This window comes from Meles meles, chromosome 9 (assembly GCF_922984935.1).
Source record: "Meles meles chromosome 9, mMelMel3.1 paternal haplotype, whole genome shotgun sequence".
NCBI classification, from domain to species: domain Eukaryota; kingdom Metazoa; phylum Chordata; class Mammalia; order Carnivora; family Mustelidae; genus Meles; species Meles meles.
In genome coordinates this window covers 60,485,370-60,500,807 of record NC_060074.1, presented here as the reverse complement: position 1 = coordinate 60,500,807, position 15,438 = coordinate 60,485,370, and the positions used below count along the sequence as shown (strand labels likewise).

The 15,438-nt window shown below is 33.9% G+C and overlaps 1 pseudogene; it reads right to left on the bottom strand.

Annotated features, from left to right (window-relative positions):
* Positions 1 to 6,825: 6,825 nt before the first annotated feature.
* Positions 6,826 to 7,595, bottom strand: LOC123950269 (annotated as a pseudogene).
* Positions 7,596 to 15,438: the final 7,843 nt, after the last annotated feature.

Below are 15,438 nucleotides of genomic sequence, written 5' to 3'. Positions count from 1 at the left end.
TGTAAGTGATAGCTTAGCTGCCAGCAGCAGGGTTTGGTCTATCACATATTAAGGAATATTTCTGTTCACATAGAGGACAAGTCAGACTAGAAAAGTATGATACTGATTGATAAATGATTCTTTCTTACTACCGGTTCCAGTATAGCAGCATGCTCACTGCCCACTCACCAAGGCTCTGATGTCATGTACCCTCTGATCTCTTAGAGTTAATAACCACTTTCCATCATTGAGTGTTTACTGTGTGCAGCCAGTTGACATGTTTTCACCAACCCTATGAAGCAGGCATTGCTTTTATTAAAGTGTTATGATGAAAGCAAACTTAGAAAAAAATAGGCAAATTAGCCAAGTTCACAGAACTGACTGGCTCCAAATACCATGCTTTTCTGTGACTGTGAACCAATTTTCCTTTGTATCTGATACCGTTTCTACTTGTTACCTGTCCTGGTAACCTTGTCCTGTGCTGGAAACTTAAACCTCATATGATCCATTGTCCATTTTATCCATGTTTGAACAATGCTGTTTGATCTTAAATTAATGCCCTGTTTTTCCATTCTTTGTAGACTTTCTTTCCAGTTCATTTGCCAGTCTGCCCATTTTTTTAATTGTCTATCTACCACTTTGACTACTGTATGTCTCTATAAATGACTTCTGGCTTTCTTCATGTCCTTTTGTTGCCCTAGTTGTAACATCCATTGAGTTCCCTGACTTTGCTTTCCGCCATTGTGCTAAGTACAGTATATGGAACAGAAATATAAGATAACTTCACTGCTCTCCAAGGAAATCAGAAGCCCTAGCAGAGGGCAAAAAGGCTCTCTGATCTGGAATTTCATAAGAAGACAACTGGACTTTAAAACAAAATTAGATGCAATGGTAATATGAGCTAATTGCCATTTAAGTATCTTTAAATCTCTAAATGAAATTCCGTGATTTTTCCAATCTGAACTTAGGGCAAATACAATCTTATTCTCCAAGATGCTCCAGACTACTGTGAACCTATTGAATTCTGATCCCTATATGTAACTGGGAGTTACATGGGGCCAGAAAACCTACAGCCCTTTCAGGGTGGTTGCCTTATGCAAGCCTGTAGAGCTTGATAAACAAGTTACTGCCTATGGAATGTGCAGCAAAACTTCTTTGGACATGAAGTAAATATTGATATGGCCCCAGGAAAGGAAATTTTTCTATATCCCAAAGGAAATTTACTTAAACTTCTCACTTCTTTCTTTCATTCATTCATCTTTTAAGTTATTTTTAAATGATAGCTATTGCCAAGAAAGTTGGGAGAGTACAAAAAAGAATCATGAAAACACAACTATAAAGATGATTTTTTTCCATAGGGAGGAAGAGATATAAATGTGAATAATTATGATTTGTGAAAAATACTGTGAAGGCCTTAGAAGTTTCAGCATAAATTCAGCTGTAATGTTTAATGTTGACATTGGGCATTATAACTACTGTTCTCAATTTTTCATATACTGATAGATACAAGAAACTGGCAGCAATTCTTCTGAGGTGATAGGCTGGTTGGGAAGAGTTAAAAGGGGGAATAGAAGAAGGTATACCAAAATTTCAGAGGGTGGGAGGCATGTACAATTATTAACAGCTTTCCAGGGATCAGGATATAGTACTCCTATACACACACAAGCACAAATTCAAATCTTCTGAACACTTTTGGACTAAATAAACAAAAGCTACACAGAGATACTTCTTTGTTCATGATTTGGGGAGAGTATCTGATGGCTGAGAGATCATTGTTGCGTTTATTAGATTAACAAGATTAAGTTTACTGCTTATTATTACTTCAGTGAGTTCCCAAACTAGAAAATATATTCAACATAAAAAACCTATTATTTTAATAACAAAATACTTTTTTCCATTTTTTATTGTTGCAAATATTTTTAAATACAGATTGGGTTCTGAGTAGAATAGGGAAATGATTTGAATTTCAGTTTAAAAATGCACAGTGCAGTTACATAAATATAAACTGAAGAAAAGGTTAAGAACAGAAAACAACCAGACTTGACTGAGTGAGTATTTTGAATTTTATGAATCCAGTGTTGAAATCTTACTAGTTTCAAGATGCTGGTTGCCATGGATTTAGTGAGAGGAAAGGTTTATCTACTACATGTATTACAGTTGTAGAACTAGCCTTATTATTTCACTTTAACCAAGGTGAAGAATAAGATACTACTGAATGTTTCACTTCAGTAAGGGGAGAGCTGTCCAATGGATACTGTTACAGCAGAAGCTGGAGGAGAGTGAAGTAAGTGAAAGATTTAGCCTTGGAGCTCCAATCATGAGGTATTAACGGAAGGGTCCTGTGTTTGGAAGGATGTTTCTCTGTCCTTGACAGTCATACTACAAACACAATTACACAGGGTTAAATGGCCAGGGATTTCCGTACTTGCTATGATTGTATGTAAAAGTAAAGAAAATGTCCAGGGGTTCTTGGTGTTAATCCACCTTTAAGTGACAGCAAAAGCAAAACCAGTTTCCAATCCAATTACAACTAACAAAAATTATCCTGCCTGTTCTGCACTTTTCCATCCTCTTGTATTCTTTCCTCCATTCTCTTTGCTTTCTTTGTCCCTTCCTTAGTCCATTACTATCAGCCACATCAACCAGATCTACAAAGTCCATATAGTTTATGATAAGAGACAAGGGCAAAAGAAAAATTGGGTCCTTAAAAATTTATACATATGTAAAGCAAAATAATATGATAAAAATAAAATTCAGGTGATGAATCATAAAGTGAAAAATGTCAATACTTAGAAAATATAATAATACATCTTCATTTACAACAGCATCAGAAATATAATTTGTCTAGGAATAAATATATAAATACTACATATTCATAGTAAAATAAAACCAATAAGTAAAATAAAACAGATTTTACTATAGCATATAAAGAAAAGCTTTGAATATATGGAGGTTACTGAATGAATGCTATTGAATTGGAAATTTAAAAATTGTAAAAACATTAATACCCCATACATTAATTTATAAATTGGCCAATTTATTGAATCCCCATCGAAGTATTAGTTGTGGTATTTATTAATATATAAAAGAACACATTTTTCCTTTGTCTTCAAAATTTTCTTGGCTATTCTTATTTGCACATTATATTAAATGATTTTTAGGGTTATTTCATCAAATTACTAAGCAGTTGACCAGTTTACTCAGAAAATTATGCAAAGGACATAAATGTAGAATTCAAAGAAAAATAAAATAAATAAAAATGGTCAGTGAATATTTGTAAGTTCTTTCATATAAAATTCAAATACAAAGATTTAAGATCTTTTTCCTCTTCAAATTGAAATTTGTTTTTAATGATTTTGTTTATTTATTTGACAGAGAGAGATCACAAGTAGGCAGAGAGAGAGAGGAGGAAGCAGGCTCCCCTCCAAGCAGAGAGCCCGATGTGGGACTCGATCCCAGGACCACGGATCATGACCTGAGCCGAAGGCAGAGGCCTAACCCACTGAGCAACCCAGGCGCCCCCAAACTGAAATTTTAAAACATTCCAATACTTTCTTAGTGACTGCATGATGAAACAGGCAGTCTCCTACACTGTGGTACAAATATAAGGTTATAAATAACAAAATCCTGAATCTTTAATGCAGTGACCCCGTCTTCCCTGTGCACCAGCAATTCAACTTTCAGGAATTTATCTGAAGGAAATAACTGAATAAAAAAACGAAATGTATATTTACAAACATAATATTTGGTGCATAATACTTCACAGAGAATAGGTCACCAATCAACATTTTAACTGAGGAGTGTGATCCAGGGCAAGTTCCTTAACTTCCCAGCTCTCTATTTCCTCACACTTGAAAGGGGATCAAAATACCTATCATTCAAGATTGTTGTGAGAACAACTGTGACAATACATGTAAAACATACTGCTTATTCTTCATATAGAAAGTAGGGCTTAAAAATGGTAGTTATAAAAATATGCATAAATGCATAATCTGTTTACACATATGTAAAGATTAACATTTCTGGGCATATGTGTCTGTAAACTGTTTAAACAGAATACAGTTTTTATTTTCTATTCAAATACAGATTTAAAAATAATAAATTGTTTATTTTTTCTATATAAATAGAACTGCTGGAAAAATATCTGTGTTCCTGTACATATATCTGCTGTATAAGTAGAAGCGTCAAAATAAATGATAGTCTGGGGAAAAGTAAAATTCTTAAATATTTAATTTTCCCTGCAGCCTTCCCAACTGCACTCCCCAACACAGACACAGACTCTCTCACACCCTTCCCAATACACATACATATAGTCCTGAGGGGATACAATAATATTTAGCCTTATGCTTCACAATTTAATCCTTATTATATCATAAACTTCCCCGAAATCATTAGATGTATCCTAACCTTTACATGTATGCCTAGCACATGAACATATGCATTGCTACTGCTGTGGAGCAAAAAATACAGACTATGACTCAACTGACTGCCTTAAAGACAGGTGTGTTGTTGTTGGCTCCTCTGTTAAATTTCTTTGTGTTCTTGGCAGAGCTGCTTGATAAAGCAGCTGATAAAGCAACTTGAGACTGTTTGATTGTTTATACACAAAACTCATTTTAGTGCCTTATAAACTACACTGATATCAAAGTCACACACAGCAGTGACACAAGCTAATTACACCATTCTCAAGAGTATTAGCACACAGGATAATGTGGGAGGAAGGCTACGGGAAGAACTCTATTTAAACTCCTGAAGACAGCCTAAAGTAGGTTGCATACTCCTGCTATCACTACCCAAAGAAGGTATCAACGTCTCTCTAAACTCCACTATTTTAAAGTCTTTGAGCAATTTGGCTCACTTTAACCTAGAAATGATGCAATCCAGGTGCAAGCACTGTATCTCTTCTACCTTTGCTTCAAACACAGAATGTATGTATGATCTTTTAAGACAAAAATAGTAAAAGAGGAAGAAAAACTGATTTTGAGTTGACACAGAATGTTCTCGAGTTTCTTACTGGCCAACTTAGACAATTTCTTAACAAATTTGTTAGCTTTAAAGCTGGACTGTCAGGCCACTTTATCCTGGATGAATAAATCCTTCTTGATTATTCTAATCTAATATGTAAGCCATGTGCTTCTCTCCGTGGAGGCGGAATTCCCTTGGGTTTTGGTTCTCTGAGATAGAAAGTCAGCCACAGTGGCCAAAAGTTCCTGCACTGGCTCTTCTTGCCTGGGCTACATTGAAAACCCTCTTGGCTATTTGAACTCCAGAGTAAGATTAAGGATCTGAGGAACTGAACAGGGTTCAAGTTGGAAAAGACAAGGAACTGGAGTATTTCATAGAGTCTTCAGAAGGAGGTACAGCTCTGTCGAAACCTTGATTTTAGTTCCGTGAGACTAAAGTCAAATTTCTGACCTATAGATTTCAAGATAAAGCCATTAAATTTTTAGTAATTTGTTACATCAACAATAGATAACTAATGTTATACATATCTCAGCTATGATATATACTATGCGTATAGATGTAGTTTGTTCATTCGCATTGCTTCATAAAGTTCCATTATATGAATATTCTATAACTTATTTTTTCCTTCAATTTTTGGGCATTTGGCTAGTTTTCAGTTTGAGACTATTAAAAATAGTTCTGCCTTAAGCATTCTTGTGCATGTATTTAGAGAGTATATGTCCATATTTCCGTTTTGTCTATCAGTGGAATCGCTGAGTCATGGAGTGTATGTACATTCAATATTAGTGTATGCTATTAGTTTTTCAAGGGTTTTGTATCCAGTTGCACTCTGACCATCAGTGTATGAGAAGTTCCCATGCAGAGCATATTCTCCAGCACTTGGTATTTTCAGTCACTTTATTTTTAACCATCTGTATGTGTGGTGATATTACACTGAGTTTTTAATTTGTATTGTTTTCATTATTAACACTTAGTTTACTGTTTTTAAAATAAGTAGATGTTAAATTTTACTAAATTACCTCTCTGCTTCTATAGAGATGACCATATAATTTTTCTGTTGTGTTTACATTAATATAGTGGATTATGTTCATGGATTTCCCAAAGTAAAAATACTCCTTAGTTTCTTGGAATAAACTTTGCTTAGTCATGAAGTGCTCCTTTTTTCTAAAATACAACTGAGTTCCATTTTCTAATAGTTTATTTAGGATATTGGAACTAGATTGATGAGCAATATTGGCCAATAAGTTTCTTCCTTTTCATATCTTTATAGGGTTTGGTTTCAAGGTTATGCAGTCTCCACATGAAGAGTTAGTACTCATCCCTGTTTATCTGTTCTCTGGTAAATTTGCATAGTGTTGATTTGGAAGGATTCATAGTTTAATTGATTATGGAGAGGAATTTTCTCTATGGGAGGATTTAAAAAATTGGATTAATGTATTTAGGCTATTTAAGACTATTCATATTTTAAATTTCTTATTAGGTCTCTTTGATAAGTTGAGTTTTCAGAAGACTTTTCCGTTTCATTCAAATTATCAAATTTATTGCCTGAAAAGTTTGCATATTTAATCATTATGATCTTAATATTTGGATGATTTATATGGATACCTTCTCTTACATTCTTGATGTAGGTAATTTTTATTTTTTTCTTTTTGTTTTAATCAGGCTTGCTAAGGGTTTTCAATTTTATTTAAAGTTAAAACAAACATTTTTTTTTCTTTTGTAGCAAGGAGCTCTTCTTTATTTACTTCCAGATTTTTCTCAGCAGCTTTCATTTGGAGAAGTGTTTCCAGAATATTTTTTTCAGAGGAGCTGTTGTTACATACATACTCTTCCATGTCTGCTTCAGTCTTATCTTTCTCCCATTCTTCAGTTTTCCAAGACTCATGGTATAAAACTGTTAGCAGATACAGAGCATAATCATAATTCTGTCTCTTTAAAGGGCACCTGTCTGTGGATGGTAAGTCATCTGTAGTCTTGCAGTATCGCTCTCCCACAAGTTTAGTGAGTTTTTTCTTTGCATGATCATCTAAATTCAAACTGGAAAATTTAATCCTTAAGGTTGCTACTCGTGCTTTGGGGTTTCGGATAGATGGTCCTGCTGAAACATAATCAGTGGTGTCCATTTTAATGGGAAAATGCTTCTCACATTTCTCATCACTGTCCAGAGCAGCTGGCCACTCAGTGCAGAACGCTTTAAGAGCTTCACAGTGCTTTTTTTTTTTTAAATTAATTAATTAATTAATTTTTCAGCATAACAGTATTCATTTCACAGTGCTTTTTAATTGCTACAGGAGTTAAATACAGAAAATTGGGGATCTTTAATAGTTCTAGATTTCCCTCCTTTGCCATGGGCACCCCCCATTTTACTGGATAGCCCATTCGAATGGGAGAGGTACAGCAGAGGGTTTAAATGGTGCTGCAGCAGGATAAACACTAGGCCAATCTTGGTCAACAGTCATTTTCTCTGTCCTAGGAGGTAGTGCCATTCTTCTCAGTGGTCCTTCATATCTGGGTGTTCTGTCTGCTATACGCGGGCTTGGTATTGAGGAGCGGGTGGCCCGAAACACGGAGGTACAGAAAGCATGCAGGGTCCTGGTCCCTGGCTGCAGGGCCAGCCACACAGAGAGCGCGGCAGCCGCCATGGTCTCGAGGATGGCAAGCCGGATCTAAAACAACTTTTTGATAATTTTTTTTGTTGTATGCTTATTTTGTATTTCATTGATTTTTCAATCTTATTATTTGCTACCTTCTTCATTCTTAAGAATTGATTCGTGTGTGTTTGTGTGTGTCTTGAAATGGATTCTTAATTGGTTTTTTAGTATTTCTTCTTTTCTGCTCTATGAACTTATTTTTGTCTATTTCCTTTTAAGCACTGCGTTATTAGCTCTATCCAGCAAGGTTGGATGGGTCATGTCTTCATTATTATTTGGTCCATAACATTTTCTAATTTCTAATATGATTTTTTCTGTGACATACGAATTACTTGGCATTTCTAAGCATGTAGAGTTATTATGGTTTCCTTTCTGTTACTCAGTTTTTAGATAAATTCTGTGGTGAGAGAATATACTCTAAGTGATTTCAGTTATTTGATATTTTTAAAGATTTCTTTTTATGGCTTAACACATGATCAATTTGGTGAAAGTTTCTGTGCAGTTCAAAAATGTAAATGATGTTATTGTTGGGTGCAGTGTGTAGTGTAAGTGAATTTGATCGTTTTGTTATTTGTGTTGTTTAAATCTTCTACGCCCCTACTCCTTTTCCTGTGAGTTGTAGATACAGGTCTGTTAATTCATCCCCCATAATTGTGGAATTGTCTGTTGTCCATTTAGATCTCTAATTGTCTGCTTTATGTCATTAAAGCTATGCTACTTACTGCATGTATATTTAGAATTGTAATATTTTCTAGGTGATTGACCTCTGCATGATTTTAAAATGTCTATTAGTGGTAGTAGTAGTGCTTCTTGCTTTATTGCCTACATTTTCTGTTATTATAAAGATACCAGTGTTTGTTTTATTAGTGTTTTCATGATTCTTCAGTTCCTATCCTTTTATTTTCTGTGTACTTACATTCAAAATGCTTTTCTTGAGAGCAGAAGAGTTATTCTTTATTTCAATCGAACAAAACATTGTATTTTAATTAAAATATTCTATCCATTTACCTTGTAATTACTAATATAGTTGGATTTAAACTACCATATTACTATTAGTTCCCTAATAATATTATGATAGTTCCAGATCTCTTTTTTTCCTTTGTTTCTCCTCTTAAGTTTTCTTTTGGATTTGAACAGTATTTTTATTATTCCATTTTCCCTCTCTATTATCTTCTGAATTATACATTCTTTTATTATTCTTTTAGTGCTTACTGATTAAAAATTTATCTTTGACTTATTACCATCTAATACAAGTTATTAATAATTTTGCTGCCCTGTAATGCCAGCATCTTAGAATGTTTTACTTTCAAGAATCTATCTCCATTTTTGCACTATTGTTGTAATGCATTTTAGGCCCATATTTATGTTTCACATTTCATAAGACATTACAGTTACTGTTTTATGCAATCTCCCCAAATATACACCATTTTTCATGCTGCCACTTCCTTTAAGCATGTCATTTATTTATCTGGAATTATTTCACTTCAGCTTGAGAATTTTTTTTATATATCTTTTAATGCATATTGAAGATGTAATCTTTGTTTTTGTTTGCTGAGAACATCTTTATTTTGTGTTTGTTTTTGAAGAATATTTTGATTCAATGCAGGATTCCAGACAAAATAATTATTTTAACACCTGAAAATATTAACCCATTACTTTCCAACTTCATTTGTCTCCGATAAGAAGTCATCAGTTAGTCTTACTTTTGATCTTTTGAAAATAATGTCTTTTTGTTGATTGCCACTTAACAGAATTTCTCCTTCTTTTTGGTAATCAGTAACTTGACTATAATGTTCACAGTTATATTTTTGAAAGCTTGTTTGTGACTTGTTGAGCTTTTTATATCTATGTGTTGATGGTGATTTTCTGTTTTTAAAAATCTCAACTAACATCTCTAGTATTTCTCTCCTTTCTTCCATTTACACATATGTTAGACTTCTTGACAGAATTTCTCATTATCTTTAATGCTCTTTTGTTGTTGTTATTCTGTGTTTCAGTTTGGATATTTCCTATTGATCTGTCTTTTGCTTTGTCTGAAGTTCTGTTCAAAACTATCTGTTGAATTCTCAATTTCAGATAATGTGTTTTCATTTCTGCAGTATTCATTTTATTCTTATTGTGTAGTGAACTTCCCCATGTTGCCACGTTTTCATCATTTCTCTAATTTCTTGAATATATCAGTCATAATCAGTTTTAAATCATTAGCTTCAGATCTCAGTATTAGGACCACCTGAAAGTCTAATTTTATTGTCTTTTTTCCCCTTCGTTACTATCATGTGCTCCCATCTTTCTATATAATTAATGATTTTTCATATAATTATGACTACATAAAAACTGTAAAGGTTCTGATAATAGATAATTTTTTTCACTCAGAGGTGCTAGGAAATGAATTTAATCCAATCAGAAATGGAACTAATTCAGAATTGCATTGGATTTTTGGTGATATTCAGTCTATCTCCACTTTGTCTTTATTCTTAGGATGTGACCCTCAAAAACTTTTACTTGAGGGGCTGGAAAGAATTTTTCTTCTAACCTCTGGGAGATTGTTGGAATTTCAGCTTTTTTTTTTCATAGGTTTTCAGCTTACTCTTATTCTTTGCAGATGGTATGTTTAGCTGCCAAAAATGTGTTCGTTCCTTAGCTTCCCAAAAACTCTGCTGGGGCCAGACCTGGATTCTCTACTTGTAGCTGCCCTCAGAGTAAGCACATATTCTCAGGAAGAATAGCTAATGGTAGAATGTCAAAGTCAGTCCACCACTGTCTCCAGTGCTTTCAAAAATTTCCTCTGGCCGAGAGACCTCAGTATTCAATAAAGTTTCAGTATTTCAGTGTTTAGTAAAAAAACTCAGTAGAATTGCCACCTGGTTCTTTAACCAATCATTCTGGCCATCTGTAAATTAAGTTACGCTCTTCTGAGAGAAATTGGCCATGTGTTTGGGGCAGTATAAGTCTCCAGCCATGGATGACTGCTAAAAGCTCTGTTGGTTTATTATTCCCTTCTCATTGGCTTCCTCTCTGAAGGAAACCCATATCCTCAGTCTTTAGTTCACACTCTAAATTATCACATGTTCCCAGAGAAAAAAGACCTGAAAATTCTGACCTCTCAAAGTTTAGTCTCTCTAATCCTCCTTATATCCACAACTTCCTAATGCCTTTAAAATGTGATTCTTAAAATTTATTTGGTTTTCCCAAATGTTCACATTGGGAATGTCAGTCTCCTGCAAATTATCTTGCTTGGAAGTGAAACTATCCATAGATAGTTAATTTTGATTTGAATACCAAATTCTTCAGTTTTCCAAAAGTTTTAGAAGTGTTGAGTGTCTAAAATACATAACCTGATATACTGTAGAATGTTTGTGAACATTATGCTGAAAGAAACATTTTTTTCGCCTCCTCTGCTGCCCACTTACCGGTTTTTTAAGGTACAATTCAAGCCAAACTTCACTGGGACACCTTGCCTGCTTGGCAGGAGATGCCTGCTTTCAATAAATTCCTTGGCACTACTGTTCTCTGCCATTTTACTAAATAATAGATATATGCAAGGAGCTCCTGTCTTCCAAAATAAAAATCATGCCTTTTGTCTAAAGTAGTTTAGATATAAGAAAAGAACCAGGAAAGAATGGATTTTGACTCTTGCCAGTTTTGTCTCATCGTTATAATTGAAAAGTAGTATAAAGACTTTAATAGTTGTAGATTGCATGGAAGAAAAGCTAATTTTTGAAAGAAGCAGCTTCTGGACTACTTCAGAAAATGTATTTTATAGTTCTTCTCGGTGCTTTCCTATTTTTGCAAGCTGAAGACCTAGTGAAAAAAAAAAAGACAAAAAAATGTACACAAAAGTCAGTTGCCCCAATACCAGCTTCAAATTTATCCCGTTAAATCTCAGTGTTAAGTTGTTCAGTTGAATATTCTGCCTCTGGTTATACTTAAAATCCCTCAAGCTTCAGAGATGAGTGGAAAAGGCCCACTATACTACTAATGAATTTTATCTTCCCAGTTTAGGTAACTGTAACACTTTGGGCATCAACGGCAATCAGCTAGTACCCTGAAGCACAGAATTTAAATATACTGTTACTGATGTTAATAAAATGATAGCTCTTATTTTGACAAAATAGCTTCTAGCAGTATTGATAATATTCCAGCAGTAGTATTTGAAAGTCTAGCCACAATACCTTGATATTAAATTCTGTGTATTCAGTAGTGTACATTTATCAATATACCACCACATGATTTATTGATACTACTCACCCTGTGTCCTCCAGCGTTGATCTTAAGGCTGTTTTTTAGCTCTATAATGAAAATCCAAGAGTTTAAAATCCTGATCAAATGTCATCACTACACCAAATCAGAAATACAGCCATGGGGGTTAAGGTAGGAGAAACTCTTTTTAGCTTGCACCATAAAATCCTGCCCATGTTAAGAAAAGAGGGGTGGGGGCAGGGGGGAAGAGGGGAAGCAACTCAGTGATCAGAAGACTTGTTGTCATCCTTCATCGGCACAGATTAGGCTTATCCTTCTGAACCATGTGCTCCAAATATGGGGGAAAATACTGTTGATCTAATGAATAAGAGTGGGTGTTTATCCAGGCTATGACATTTGGGAATGCACTTACGAAGAAAGAAAAAAAAAAAAAACTTAAAATACTGTTCAAAATTATGTTAATTTAAGAATGGAGACAACCTTGGGTCAGAATGAAAACCTCACTAGACCGCTCAATTACCCATTGTTAAAAACATAGAAAAGAGTTATCTCTGGATTAGATAAGTAATATTGCCGTTTCTAACACCACAGGCTCTGGGCCATAATAGTGATTTATTTATTAAAAAATGAAGAAAGAATTCCAAGGAGAACACTGAAGTATTTCTGGTCAAATTCTTCTTGGAGGCCATTTTATAAAACAAAAAACCAAAAAAACAAGCATTTTATGAGGCCTTCTGGCTATGTCATGGGGTTGACAATGATGGTGAGGTGCCATTCTTTTCAAAGATAGTGAAATACCTACTTTCTGTATTTCTTTATTCAAACAAAAATCTCGATCATATGTATTTAAGAACTAGGGATTGCCAATAAAGTCTGTCTTTTTGTTTATATTACTTTGCATGTCTATATTTATAATGTACACACTTTAATAATTATATAAACATCTGAAGTACCAAACATGAAAACAAGTAGGATTCCACAGGCTAAGAAACAAAATTATTGAGGTTGACCCAAGAAAAATCAGACTATAGGTATAAGAAATATTTACAAAATTGATGGGATACTTTGTAACAGTGAAACATAATCTCTGAGTTTAATTAATTTGTAATATGTAGTAGTATTTTCATCAAGGCTAGGAAGTACCATTGAGTACTCTTGAACTATTTCATCAATTAATGTTCTGTTTAGAATTACAGTCCAGGCTCTGAAAAACAACCCGAGGGTTTTGAAGGGTCGGGGGTGGGAGGTTGGGGGAACAGGTGGTGGGTAATAGGGAGGGCACGTATTGCATGGAGCACTGGGTGTTGTGCAAAAACAATGAATACTGTTACGCTGAAAAAATAAATAAATTTAAATACTGAAAAAAAAAAGTATTACAGTCCAGGTAATTCTATAAGTGAGGATTACACCAGAGATGTAGAATCAGTAGGAGATATAAATTAATTAATTTATTACTGATTTATGCCATTTTAGGGGCAGGTCATTAGGAATGGAAGGCTGGAACTCTTAGGTATAGGTTGAAGCTGCTATCTACAGAATTTCTTCTTATGGAAGCTTTGGCTCTGCTTTTAACCCCTTTCAACTAATTGCATCAGTCCCCATTCAGACTATCTAAAATAATCTCCATTCAGACTATTCCCATTCAGACTATCTAAAATAATGTCCATTACTTAAAATCAAGTGATGAATTTTAATCCCATCTACAAAAAATTTTACAGCAACACCTAGAATAGTGTTTAAAAGAATAACTGAGACTCACCAACTAATACATCAAAAAGACCACTACAGTAATATGCAGAAGGTGCAAATTTAAGTGTTGATTTCCCCAAAAACTCAAAGAGCATTGATGATTATGTATTTGAAATTCAAACCCTGCTCTCTTAAAAAAATTGTAAAAGTATAGTATATATTATATCTCTGGTCTGTCTTTCTTATCTGGTTTTCATGGGGATCAAGAAACCCACATCTTTCTTACTATAAATTTGTCTCAACTTTTATCAATATAATGGTGTAAGGGAGGTATTTCTGGATAAAGAGTTTCCTTAACTGGATGTCATAGCATATGCCTTCCCACTTTCCCTCTTTAAAAAAAAATTAGAAAAGATAATTTTACAGACACACTAAACATACTTGTCAATGATGAATAACATTTATATGAATATACTGATACATTCATACTTTAATAGAAAATGAGAGAATTTATTTTATAATAGAATTTATTTATAATAGAATCTATTTATAATAGAATTATAGAGAATTTATATAGAATTTACTTATAGATATATTATAATTTATTAATATTTTGTAAATATATTTATATAGAGAGAATTTATTTATAATAGAAGTCTTGACCCATAGGAAGATAGAATAGATTTCAATTGTGGAAGATATATCATGGGATGTCTACAACATTGTAGAATGTGTCATATACTTTTCATTCTTTTCTTTTGGCCTTGAAATTGGTATTGTTTAAAATTATGCAATATTTGTTCTAACAGCATAACAAGAAAGGCAACTAAAAATTATGATGAAAGATTTTTTTGCTGGTTTTAAATTTACTTAGGTGAAATTGACCTTATTTTCATCTAAAATGTTATGACCTTTAACACATGTGTAAATCCATGTAATTGCTACTACAATCCAGATGCATTAAAAAAAAAACTCTTGGGAGGCACCTGGGTGGCTCAGTGGGTTAAGCCTCTGCCTTCGGCTCAGGTCATGATCTCAGGGTCCTGGGATCAAGCCCCACATCTGGCTCTCTGCTCAGCAGGGGGCCTGCTCCCCGCCCCCAACTCTCTCTGCCTGCCTCTCTGCCTACTTGTGATCTCTCACTCTGTCAAATAAATAAATAAAATCTAAAACAAAACAAAACAAAACAAAACAAAAAACCCTCTTGGATTGCCCATTTGTAGTCAGACCTCCCCCAAGATATACTAGGCAACCATGGATTTGTTCCTTATCCCTATAGTTTTGTTTTGTTTTTTTTCTTCAGAATCTCACATTAATGAATGTTTTGAGACTGTCTTCTTTCATTTGGCATAATGTTTGAACGTATATCCATATTATGGTGTGTATCAACAGTTTCTTACTTTTTTATTACTGAGAGTATTTAATTATATGGATGTACCACAATTTTTATCCATTCACCCTAGGAAGGTTATTTGGATTGCTTAAATATTTTGTCAATTATAAATAGAGATGCTATAAACATTTGTGTGTATATACTAGTGTGAACATATATTTACATTTCTTGTAATGAATATCTAGAAGAGGAATTGTTGGATCACATGTTAAAGGTATGCTTAACTTCATAGGAACCTACCCAACTATTTTCCAGAGTGACTATACCACTTTGCATTTTGATTGACAGTGCACACGGTTTTCTGTTGCTTTACATCTTGTCAACACTTGGCATTTTCAGGTTTTTCTGTTGTTGTTGTTATTGTTGTTTGCTTGTTTTGGCCATTCTTACAGCTTTGAAGTGAAATCCATTGTAGCTTTGATCTGCATTTCTTGAATGTCTAATGATGTTGAATGTGTTAATATGCTTATTTTCTGACTACATATCTTCCTCTCCAAATTTATTATTTTCCCTCTAAAATGTTTTGGCTATTCTATAAACTTTGACATTTTATATGAATTT